Here is a 13,781-nt window from a genome sequence, read left to right as displayed (position 1 = left end):
TATACCCCATTTGCTCCCTCAGTTGTCCCTCTTTAGGATCAAGGCAACCGAACAAAACTTATAAAAGAACGAATGGCGGTGAGATAAACGCAGAAAACTGCTGGAGTTATATTCGCCAACGTTTCGTCTTTACCAGGAAGTCTTTAGACTGCGATCGAATGAAAATAAAACGGAACGTTGTATATTCCACACGCAGATTACCCCTTTCCTCTGCGATCGAACTCAATCCTCCCAGCCCTTCGTTCTGTTATAAAATAATACTCGAAACCCTTCGTTCTGTTATAAAAAATACTCAAAACCCTTCGTTCTGTTATAAAAAATACTCAAAACCCTTCGTTCTGTTATAAAAGAATACTCAAAACCCTTCGTTCTGTTATAAAAGAATACTCAAAACCCTTCGTTCTGTTATAAAAGAATACTCAAAACCCTTCGTTCTGTTATAAAAGAATACTCAAAACCCTTCGTTCTGTTATGAAAGAATACTCAAAACCTTTCGTTCTGTTTTAAAAGAATACTCAAAACCCTTCGTTCTGTTATAAAAGAATACTCAAAACCCTTCGTTCTGTTATAAAAGAATATTCAAAACCCTTCGTTCTGTTATAAAAGAATACTCAAAACCCTTCGTTCTGTTATAAAAATACTCAAAGCCCTTCGTTCTGTTATAAAAGAATACTCAAAACCCTTCGTTCTGTTATAAAAGAATACTCAAAACCCTTCGTTCTGTTATAAAAGAATACTCAAAACCCTTCGTTCTGTTATAAAAGAATACTCAAAACCCTTCGTTCTGTTATAAAAGAATACTCAAAACCCTTCCTTCTGTTATAAAAGAATACTCAAAACCCTTCCTTCTGTTATAAAAGAATACTCAAAACCCTTCCTTCTGTTATAAAAGAATACTCAAAACCCTTCGTTCTGTTATAAAAGTACTCAAAGCCCTTCCTTCTGTTATAAAAGAATACTCAAAACCCTTCGTTCTGTTATAAAAGAGTACTCAAAACCCTTCGTTCTGTTATAAAAGAATACTCAAAACCCTTCCTTCTGTTATAAAAGAATACTCAAAAATGAATAAGGTATTGAGTAGTAATTGGGACAAAGAATATTGTGTTTTTCCTCTCCAATCGCCATCACTCAGACACTCCCCTCACCCTATCTGAACATAAGAACATAAGAATGAAGGAGACTGCAAGAGACCACAAGGCCTACACTAGGCAGTTCCATGTCCCTTGCCACTTGTCATCCTTATCCATAAAGTTATCGAATCCTCTCTTAAAACAACCAATTATTTCTGCCCCCATTACATTGTTACTAAGTCTATTCAATTCGTTAACCACTCTATTGGTAAAACAGTTTTTGCCTATTCCGCAGATCCTCCCTCTTCTCTTCCTCTGTCGTTCTCTCCCTCTTCCTTGTCAGTGCCTCTCCTTTTTCTTTCTCAACTTTCCTTCCTCCCTCCCTCCTTCCGCTCCTGCCGTGTCGCTAAGGCTGGACGGAAGGTCAGTAAAGGGAACAAACCTGTTTACTTCTATCGTTTTCTATTCTCGAATAAAATGAAGAACAGAGGTTGTAGACTTTGGGTACGTGGACCTTCTAGGAGGCAATAGAGTTTCATAAGTCGGACCTTAAACCGAAAACGTCGTATGTGGGTGCCCGGCGACTGTAATATTGAAGTGGTGTAGAGCCTACGTCAGCAGGCGCGCAACTGCGGCTGAAGCCGTTACCTTTGCCCAATGCGCTTGAGGGACTATTGGGGGTAGGTAATAGTCACTGCTGGGAATCGGAGAGAAGTGCGGAGTTCGAACATCGTACTAAGCGAATGCGAGACCAACATGCTTCCAATTACGCCACCAGAGCACTGTATTGGAATGACCTCCAGAAGACCAAGAAATAGCAGTACATAAATACAGAACATATGAGAAATGAGACCGAACCCTTGGAACCTTGTTGATCTGTTTCTATCATATTCACTGAACTACAACCATAGTTCATGCGGATGTTATAACGAATTGGAGACATCAAAGAGGTTTAGTCTGGCCAACGCCAAATGGTTTTATTCAGACCAAAGGTGAAGAGATAACCAGATCTCTCGATTAGATTATCTCAATTAACTTCTTACTCCGCAGTGCAAAGAATTCGAGGCGTTTAAGGATTCGGGTATCCCCAAACGATTATAATCGGCTAAGGCTAACCCCTACGCAGCAAAGGATCGAAAGGATCCGCAGCGACATCAAATCCCAGTTCGACCACCGAGAGAGCCCCACGCGGTCCATCCCTTTGTGTTGACGTCACGGGCAAAGAGGGTCAAAAGTCAGGTCGGCCGTGGGAGGGCACCTGTCCATATTGACCTTGGTTCGACATTCTGTCGAACGCGTCGAGTCTGTTCTTCTCACCACCCTCCCCACCCCCGCCCCGGCCTCAATGTAACGTTTCCAAAACCCAAACCTACCTACCTACCTCCTCCTCCTCCTCCTCCTCACCCTCCTCTTCTTCGTCCTCCTCCTCCTCCCCCTCTTCTTCTCCCTCCTCCTCCTCCTCCTCTTCTTCTTCCTCCTCCTCCTCTTCCTCCTCTTCCTTCTCCACCCACTGGCCCCAGTACTCCCATCCGCCCCAGTTGCTTCAAGACAAAGATTGTTGTGATTCCACAACCGTATCTGTCTTCATCCGTATTAATTCAAGAGTGAGGCATGGTTGCGTACTTTTCAAAACCTGCATGGAATGAGTATCGGTCAGTTGTCAATGAAGGTCATTGCAGAGTATCCATTGTCAACATTAGGGTCATCAACTTTGTCTTTGCCAGTGATATTATACTTCTTGCGGAGTCGCTGAATGTCCTGGTTGCACCCCTCAAAGCACTTACTGAACAGGAAGGCAAGACCTCTGCTCTAGGTCTTCCAGACCAAGGTCTAGGTGTTTGAGAGTCTACTGGGTGTTGCAGCTCAATATGTCAATGCATGTGGTGAAAACACTGAGGTCTGGAAAAACTTCACATACCTTGGTAGTGTAATGCATAACAGTGATGGGTCATTTCAGGAGGTTCTTCAAAGGATTTGTATGAGGATCCTACGTCAGGATCTAGCGCCAAGTAGCTGCGCCGAAGCTATCACATTTGCACTTTGCAATTAGACTGTTGGGGCAGGTAATAGTCATTGCTGTGAATCGGAGAGGAGTGCGGGACTCGAACCCACAACAGCACGCTTCTGATTAAGCCACTAGTGCACAAGATGTAAAAAGTCCCAAAGGAAGTGAACCAGACACCAAGAAGTTTGTTATTCTCGCCAAAGAAAAAAAAAATCTCTTTTCCCGAAGTTTTAGTCGTCAGGTGAGATAAACTGTCCGAGCCTTTTGTGTCCATTTCAAGGCGAGGAACTGATAGATCGGTGCTGTTCTAGATTTTTTACATTAGAATATGCTGTTCTTGAAGAACAGTGAACAAATACAGATTTTGCTTAAGGTTCTTTAGATAACCCTGAAATATTTTTGGGAGACTTACTCCATATGAACGATGTTGATAATCAAGAACATAAAAATGAAGGAGACTGCAAGAGACCATAAGGCCTACACTAGGCACTTCCATTTCCATTACCACCTATCATCCATAAAGTTCTCTAATCTTATCTTAAAACAACCAATTATTTCTGCGCTCACTATATTGTTACTAAATTTATTCTATTCGTTAACTACTCTATTGGTAAACAAGTCCTTGCCTATTTCCGTCTTAAATCTAAATTTCTCCAATTTAAACGTACCATGGAAACCTACTATAGGATAGAATAGGAGTGAACCATCAACAACAAATACAACGCCGCGTGTTTTCACTGACTTTGCGAAGAAGCCTCATCCTAGGTAGGCTACAGAGGCCACATTTGTGTCTGGGCAGGAGAGGAAGCCCAAAAAAGTTGTACGTATCTGTCGCTTTCCGATCTGTCAAAACTCCTCCATAAAAAGAAAAAAATAAATAAAATGGAGCAGATATCGCGGGGGGAACAAACAACAGAAAAAACATAAATATTTATTTTCCAAAGAGAATGATTTTCTGTCTCCAACTTTGCTTTTTCCTTTGTTTTCTTTGAGATTTGGAGCCCTGTGCTGCTCCCCTTGGAAATTCATTCTTTCCCATTACCCAACATATCTCTCTCTCTGTATGTGTATGTGTGTGTGTGTGTGTGTGTGTGTGTGTGTGTGTGTGTGTGTGTGTGTGTGTGTGTGTGTGTGTGTGTGTGTGTGTGTGTGTGTGTGTGTGTGTCTCCCTCTCTCTCTCTTTTCTTTTTATCAGCTGCCCAGTGTTCGTGCGAAGGCTCGACATTTTTGTCATCCCCGTACAGAGAACGCCAGTACCAGGTACTGAACAATTTTGTGGAGCCACAAATTAGTGAAACGGCGTTCTAGCACTCCTAAGACTACTATTATTCTTAGAATTTTTACGGTTTTCTTGCAGCTGTGACCCTCTTGCCCTTTGTATATATTTTGTGTGTGTGTGTGTTTTATCATAAACAGTGGTACCATAATGCATTCTCGATAGTTCTCTAATTTTGAGTTGATTAAATTTAGTAAAAGAAAAAAAGAGGGGAAAGTAAAGCTACTGGCTGAAACTGATTCCCGTCCGGAAATAGACATTGTGAAAACACCAACGCTATGATAAGTTCTCCTCTCCCTACACAAACACATAAACACACACGCACACACACAAACACATGCACGCACACACAAACACACGCACGCACGCACACAAACATATACACACTCACACAAACACGTTCTCACACACACACAAACACATGCACGTACACACACACACAAGCACATGCACCCTCACACACATGCACGCAAACACACACACACATACAGAGAGAGAGAGAGAGAGAGAGAGAGAGAGAGAGAGAGAGAGAGAGAGAGAGAGAGGAGAGAGAGGAGTGAGGAGAGAGAGGAGAGAGAGGAGAGAGAAGAGAGAGAGGAGAGAGAGGAGGGGGAGGAGAGAGAAGGTCATACCTTACTACATGAATAGTGAAAACAGGTAATTCACCTGGAATACATTTTGTCATTCGTTTTGACGGTCGTTTGACACTTAACAACATGGTTAGACCCTGTTCTCCAAAGGGTTTCAGTACGCCCAGACCTATTATTGGCCGGGACCTGTTCCATAACTGAATAAAACAATTCTGTGGTTGGTATAGTAAAAATGAAAAGTCGTATTACCGTGCTGAGAAGAAGCAAAGCAAAAATGGGTGACGTTCTCAGAATCTCTCTCCCAAGAACCTCTTCTGGACACCCTCCGTCCTTCCCCCACGACTTTAGTAGCGCTATTAGCCAGCTCTGCGTTTCTAAGCACTAAACATCCGTTATCAATGCCTCCCAGCCACGATTCACAAAGTTTTCTCAGATCCGGGCCAGTAACTCGGGGGACATGACACGGAGCGGCGCGACAGAGGGGTCCTTCCCCTCGGCCACTTCATTCGACAGTGTCGCCTCGCCTTCTCCCGTCGACTCCGGAGAGCGCCCGCTCAGCCTGACCAACGTCACAACAACAACGACGAGAAAGGAAATTCTTACCAAAACTTCCGGTACTCGTAAGCGTTGTGATAAGACAACTGAATCGTCTGGTGCTTGTTATAAGAATTGTGGAGACTCCAAGAGACCATAAGGCCTACACAAGGGCGTTACATGTTCCTTACCACCTGTCATCCCTGTCCATAAAGTTATTCAATCTTCTCTTTAAAAAAAAAAAAATCATATCTCATTACACGATTACTAAGTCTATTCCACTCGTTAACTACTCTGTTAATAAACCAGTCCCTGCCTATTTCCTTCTTAAACCTAAACTTGTCCAATCTAAATACATTACTACGAGTCCTCCCCTGCTGTCTTAATATCTTTGAGTTTATAAAGAGTGTCTCCGTACTGAATTGGTTCACGGAGGGAAACTTAACTTTTTCGATGAGAAATAGCCCCTTTCAGGTAAGTAGAATCGACTATATCGTTAGCCAGTATGAAATATATAATGGGCGTTGCCGTCGCGATGAATTTAATGTCTTTATAACGGTGATATTTTATTGATTCTCTTCTAGCTAAACCAAGGAATCAACTAAACTGAAATAATCTTCTGGCGCTATCACTCGAAGTCTACAAAGTCCTTTCAGATTTTCTCAACTGAGTCATACTCTCATAACCTGAAATGTTATGTGATAGATTGTGTAGTTCTTGTTTTCGCACCAAAGACGCTTAAACATTTTTCTTTTCTTTTCGTTTTTTTCTATAGGGTTTAAGTACCCACGTTTCATCCTTGTTAGTTACATAAATATTTCTTTTCTGAGGTTCGAATACCTGATCCAATTAGCTGCTGTTAACAGAAATCTCCCTCCAAAGTTAAGGACGCTTTATCTCTGACTTGCAGTACGGCGAAAAGTCGATACGCAATCATAAAATAAGCCATCCCAGCGAACCTCGAAGGGGATACTTTGAGTATCGAAACAACAATCTTCGAGAATACTCGAAGACTTACTTCAAGAAGAGAAATTCATCACCCTGGAAAGACGTAGAATGCAGATGATCTAATACAAATATTGAAACAAACCAAGCGTTTTAACAGAGGTGATGTAGATAAAGTCATTATATTGAGACAACAGGGTAGGACTCGCAGTATTGAATTCAGATTGGACAGATCCATGTTTAAGAAGGAAATAGGTAAGAACTGATTTACCAAGAGAATGGTCATTGAATTGAATAGACTTAATAACCATGTAGTGAGCGCTGAAACTCGAATGTTTGAAAAGATGATTAGATAACTTTATTGATAGAAATGATAGGTGGTAATAGATATGGAACTGCCTAGTGTAGGCCCTACGGTCTCTTGCAGTCTCCTCCATTCTTATGTTCTTGTTCCCGAGGAAATGTGACGGATATGAATAGAATAGCCCGGCGACAGACAGAATAAGAGGGAAAGTGTCAACTGGTATGGAAGGATTAAGGCGTCACTTGCACGCCGCCCAGGTAGATTAGAATTTCGGGCGTTGAGGCAATGGGATGAGGTCAAACAGAAATAGCTAAATCATAAATAAAAAGGTACTATCCTCACAGGAGACACGACCTTAGTGCTGAAGAATTTAGTGGGGATCTTCGGGAAAGAAAAACAGTAAATCTTACTAATACAGCCGGATTTTGAGGAAGGTCGTCTGAGCTTACTTTTGCATTTTTTATTGCAACCTAACCTAACTTGCTCAAGAAGCGCAGTGGGAAACGAGGCACGTTTTAGGTGAGGACCAAGAGAAGGCCACTGTAGGAAAAAGTGAGAGAACAAGTACATTTGCCTGAAAGGAAACCGAGGTGACCAGTCACCCAGAGGAAAAAAAAAGAAGAAGAAAGAGTGAAGGAAGAAATCATATTAAAAAAACAATAATAAAAAGAAGTGAAAGTTTTATGTTCGAAAAGGTTAAATGTTAGCCCGGGCGCGTCAAAGGAAGGAGAACAGGAGAAAGAATTGAGGGGGAGGGGGAGCGGTTGAGAAAACAACTTTAAAAGAGAAACGATCACAAAAAAAGGGAAGAGAGTGAACGGAGTGAGTGGTTGCTAACTAGTTAATTGCCATAGTTAATCTTGCACGAAGAGAACTGGAGATTACATGATGAATTATGGTTTGGGCGTGGCTGAACCCTTTGCGAATTGAAGCCTGGGTAACTCTCCAGCCAAGAGACAAGAGGGAAGATACGAGCGGCTTGTAATCGCAATTATGCTTTGTTGTTAATCAGTTTAACAGTCTCGGGTACACGATAAAGATAAGGAGGAGCGTGGAACAGGGAGCAATTCTTTCGTAACCTCTTGACAAAAGACATTTGTAATTTTATGGAAAGCACTGTATAAAGGCCAAGGAATAACGGTATGATTACAGAAATAGTTTTTATACTTCGAATCACTTGATTTCTGTAAATATATGTCCAATTTATGCTGTGATATTGAATAAAACAGTTATATTATTTTAAAAAAAATTGGCCACTTTTTATCTCATGTCCCAAATGTCCTAGGTTGCAGTTTCGTGGGCCAAATATCCGTGGCCCAAATATCCGGTCAGCGCTTCAGATTGTGGGTAAATAGTGTAGTCATGGATCAAGTTACATGCCAAGATATTTGAATTGGAAGCAACCCTAGCAATTTTCAGTATTACATGAAATATTACGATTGTTTACCGAGACTTTAAAAATATCAAGTCAAAGAGAGATTGATTGCCAAAGAAAGATTTGTTAACTGCCAATCTTGACCGCGTGGTACTTTTCCCTCTTATTCTGCCGCCTCCGTGTAATTTCATCGATCCTTGTGGCACTCCCTCGATAGGTAAGAGGTCAAAGACGGTGACCTATTGTTCTCAAGTTAGATTTTCTCATCAACAGACCCAAAAATGGGCAACATTCTGCGGGTTTTTTCTTCGAAAAAAAATTGATGCCGAAAGTGGAATTTAAGTTGAATCACGGCAGATTTGATAGCTTGTTTAACTTCCTTGGCTATTAGATCTGGAATCCTATCACGGTTACGAGCAGAAAGTTTTGATCTTCTTACCGTGTGTGTGATACTTTTTCCAAAGTCTAAGTATACGGCACGAGTTGCAAATGGCCTCCGAGTTGACATGACGTCATATCGTTTGCAGAAGTTCTATGACGTCACTCATAGCCCCCACCCGACCATGCGGACAGTGTTTTGATTTTGACTTTCAATTGCTTGACGGACAATTTTGTGTTTCAATGAAGTTCGGCTCCAGCAAAGTGATTTTGTTTGGCTGTGGTCAACCTCGAGAACATAAAAAAAATTAGCTCCTTCTTTCCGATAACTCTTTTTACATAATCTACTTTGGTTAAGCGCAAAAAACCTGTGAAGATTTCCCTTGTGCCAACACCAAACCACTTTATCCAGCTTTGGAGCCTGTCACGTGATCGTCCTAGGACGGACATCGGGAATAGTCGTCTCCCCTCCTATCTTCGATTCTTAGCGCTAACAGTACCAAAAGAACATAATAGTGCAAAGGAGACGGCTTCTGCCCAAGCTACTCAGCGCCTTCTGGTGTAGGCTCCTCAGAGATAAGGTGTCCTTAATTTTGCAGGAAGGTATTTTGGAACGAGATGAAACTAGCAGGAACATCTGGTAAAAGCGGAAAATTGGATTAGGTATTGGAATCTCACAAAAGAAATGTTTATGCAAGTAACCAGGAAGGGGACTTAAACACATGCGAAGTAACGGGTAACGAAAAATTTCTTTAGTGCGAAAACAAGAACTACACAATCTATCACATGACATTTTAGGTTATGAGAGCACGACCCAGTCGTGAAAATCTGAAAGGACTTCGTAGACTTCGAGTGATAGCGTCAAAGGAGAATAAGATTTATCGATTTATTCACTAATCTTTAACTTGTTTATTCATATATTTATTCGCGTGTGTATTAATTTACTTATTCATTCATTTATTATTATTTTTGTTTGTTTATTTGATTTGTTTCTTTGTTTCTTTATTTGCCTCTTTGTTTGTTTATTGATCTGTTTATTTTTGTTTTATTTATCTATTTATTAATTTACCTTTTATTTTAGCTTTATTTGTTTATTTATTTATCTATTTTATTTCATATTTTATTTTATTTTGTTATTTATTTATTTATTTATTTATTTGTTGATTTGTTTTTTCTTTGTTTCCTTATTTAACTGTTTGTTTATTTGTTTATTTATTTGTTTATTTTTATTTGTTTTATTCTTCTATTTATTGCTTTACTTTTTATTTTATATTTTCATGTATTTATTTATATTTTATTTATTTTATTTTTTACTTTCTTTTATTTGTATTTTTCATTCATTTTATTTTGTTTTTTATCATGACATTGCACACGATCATTTAATGTCTGCTATTTCAGTTTCTCCGGTAGACTCGTTTCGAAGAAGAGAACACTTTCGTTCCTCTTCGGATAACCATGATGATGACCTTGCCTGCATAACCTTAAAACCTTGTACCCATTTCAATACCTCTATTAGATCCCCCTACACTACGTTTTTCCATTTTACTCAACAACGGAAGCATTCAAGTCATTGTGCTTACATTCCTGATACTCTTCGTGAACAAATCTCACCTGATACTTAATCTCACGTCAAGGTTTGTTCGTGAGTTGATTAATTGGGGCAAAGGTGGAAAAATCACCACAATAATCGGAAGATAGGTGTGACGCGCTTGGGGCAATCATCCTTGTGAAAATTCCACCCGCCATTAATAAGGTGTTATAAAGACTCAAGTTACCGCAAATGCCATAGGATTTGCCAGGTAATGACCGACCATGGTATAACCCTTTTGCTACCGCGGAGGACGTGGGGGTAAGGAGGAGGAGGAGGAGGAGGAGGGGGATAGCCACGGAAATGAACAAGATAGCCTGACACCAGAAGGAATATATAAGAAGTCTCACCCGGTACGTAAAGGGTTAATCGATATAAACTATAACCCTTTGAGCTACTGAATGGAGGGCCACGAAGACGAAGGAAATCGTCAGACAAATTGATTAAAATAGAAATTTCCACCCGGAACGGAAGGGCTTAATGCTGCTCACAGACAGGTGTGTCGAGTTCGCCAATCCAGTTATTGTTCTTAGTCACGTGATCGTTCTTCCAGTGTAAGACGTTATCATGTTCTTCAGGAACTAAGATCATTCATTGGCTTAGCTCGGTGAAGTACGAATTTCTGGATTAATATTTCTAGTATTATGCCAATTAAATGGACAAACTTAGGTTTAAGAAGCAGTAGGCAAGAACTGGTTTACCAATAGAGAAGTTAACGAATTGAATAGATTGCGTAACCAAGTAGTGAGCGCTGTAACAATGGGCTGTTTTGAAGAGAAAATGAGAACTTTACTGACGGGGATGAAAAGGTGGTAAGGGACATGGAACTACCTAGTGTAGGCCTTATGGTCTCCTGCACTCTCCCCCACCCCCCATTTTTATGTTCTCTTTTTGAATATTATATATCCCCAGTAAATTTAGCCCCTTTTTTCATTTATTTCTCGCTACTACCAGGTTCATCTGTGTTTCTTAAACAGTGGTACGCGGACTCCTATGGGGCCTCGGAAACCTACCTTGGGGTCCGCAGGACGGGGAATTGAACACGTTAATCCTGTCATGGTACAGTTTTTTATAATTCATGATTGCATAATGTGTCTTAATCAAGATGTCCATTTTTTATAGTTTTCCCCTGGTTAGTTGCTTCTCTCAGAATGTGTTAATGATTTTATGATATGTAATAAAGGATTAGAAAAAGTTATTATATCCTATCAAGTGATTCCCTTGAATATACAAGTCGATCTAAGGTGTTCACAAATCTTGAAAGATTAACATACACCGTTCTTGGTTATGAAGAAGTCACAGTCTATATAACCTACTTAAACTAACTCCTTCTAATCTGAATATACTCTTTCCACTTAATCTGGATCAACGCTGTTCCCATGTAAAGGAACCCACAATTAGAGTTGTTTAATCCTCAGCCCCTCTTCACAGGTTTCAACTTTTTGCCGTGCGCCGTCCACGACACAACGTCGTGCGGTCAATTAACTATGGGTGTCTATGGACGGTTTCGCACGGGGTCGTAGTCATGACATGCGGAAGAACCTATACACATCCATGGTTGTTTGAGAACACGACGTCGTGTCGTGGACGGCACACGGTGAAAAGTCGATGCGTGTGAAACGAACCTCACTCCCTTCTATAGTTGCAAAACTATGTGATCCTTTTCTTCTGCTACCAGGTATCTACGAACCTCACTCCCTTCTATAGTTCCAAAACTATTTGATCCTTTTCTTCTGCTACCAGGTGTCTACGAACCTCACTCCCTTCTATAGTTGCAAAACTATGTGATCCTTTTCTTCTGCTACCAGGTGTCTACGAACCTCACTCCCTTCTATAGTTGCAAAACTATGTGATCCTTTTCTTCTGCTACCAGGTGTCTACGAACCTCACTCCCTTCTATAGTTGCAAAACTATGTGATCCTTTTCTTCTGCTACCAGGTGTCAACGAACCTCACTCCCTTCTATAGTTGCAAAACTATGTGATCCTTTTCTTCTGTTACCAGGTGTCTACGAACCTCACTCCCTTCTATAGTTGCAAAGCTATTTGATCCTTTTCTTCTGCTACCAGGTGTCTACGAACCTCACTCCCTTCTATAGTTGCAAAACTATGTGATCCTTTTCTTCTGCTACCAGGTGTCAACGAACCTCACTCCCTTCTATAGTTGCAAAGCTATTTGATCCTTTTCTTCTGCTACCAGGTGTCTACGAACCTCACTCCCTTCTATAGTTGCAAAACTATGTGATCCTTTTCTTCTGCTACCAGGTGTCTACGAACCTCTCCCTTCTATAGTTCCAAAACTATGTGATCCTTTTCTTCTGCTACCAGGTGTCTACGAACCTCACTCCCTTCTATAGTTGCAAAACTATGTGATCCTTTTCTTCTGCTACCAGGTATCTACGAACCTCACTCCCTTCTATAGTTCCAAAACTATGTGATCCTTTTCTTCTGCTACCAGGTGTCAACGAACCTCACTCCCTTCTATAGTTGCAAAACTATGTGATCCTTTTCTTCTGCTACCAGGTGTCAACGAACCTCACTCCCTTCTATAGTTCCAAAACTATTTGATCCTTTTCTTCTGCTACCAGGTGTCTACGAACCTCACTCCCTTCTATAGTTGCAAAACTATGTGATCCTTTTCTTCTGCTACCAGGTGTCTACGAACCTCACTCCCTTCTATAGTTGCAAAACTATGTGATCCTTTTCTTCTGCTACCAGGTGTCAACGAACCTCACTCCCTTCTATAGTTCCAAAACTATGTGATCCTTTTCTTCTGTTACCAGGTGTCTACGAACCTCACTCCCTTCTATAGTTGCAAAACTATTTGATCCTTTTCTTCTGCTACCAGGTGTCTACGAACCTCACTCCCTTCTATAGTTGCAAAACTATGTGATCCTTTTCTTCTGCTACCAGGTGTCTACGAACCTCACTCCCTTCTATAGTTGCAAAACTATGTGATCCTTTTCTTCTGCTACCAGGTGTCAACGAACCTCACTCCCTTCTATAGTTGCAAAGCTATTTGATCCTTTTCTTCTGCTACCAGGTGTCTACGAACCTCACTCCCTTCTATAGTTGCAAAACTATGTGATCCTTTTCTTCTGCTACCAGGTGTCTACGAACCTCACTCCCTTCTATAGTTGCAAAACTATTTGATCCTTTTCTTCTGCTACCAGGTGTCAACGAACCTCACTCCCTTCTATAGTTGCAAAACTATGTGATCCTTTTCTTCTGCTACCAGGTGTCTACGAACCTCACTCCCTTCTATAGTTGCAAAACTATGTGATCCTTTTCTTCTGCTACCAGGTGTCTACGAACCTCACTCCCTTCTATAGTTGCAAAACTATTTGATCCTTTTCTTCTGCTACCAGGTGTCTACGAACCTCACTCCCTTCTATAGTTGCAAAACTATGTGATCCTTTTCTTCTGCTACCAGGTGTCTACGAACCTCACTCCCTTCTATAGTTGCAAAACTATGTGATCCTTTTCTTCTGCTACCAGGTGTCTACGAACCTCACTCCCTTCTATAGTTGCAAAACTATTTGATCCTTTTCTTCTGCTACCAGGTGTCTCCACTGCCGTCTATCCTATGCCACCAACGCCTCCCACTCTTCTGGCTCCTGTGGAACGAATGCATGGCGATAAAGGAAAATGAATGTTTGGAAGACCACATGATGGAGAGATGCTTCGCCAGAACGAAATGAGAAGTGTCACCTAGCAC

Source organism: Oratosquilla oratoria, chromosome 13 (genome assembly GCF_046742065.1).
Source record: "Oratosquilla oratoria isolate Oo_2021 chromosome 13, ASM4674206v1, whole genome shotgun sequence".
Taxonomy (NCBI): Eukaryota; Metazoa; Arthropoda; class Malacostraca; order Stomatopoda; family Squillidae; genus Oratosquilla; species Oratosquilla oratoria.
Note: the sequence above shows the minus strand (reverse complement) of the source record.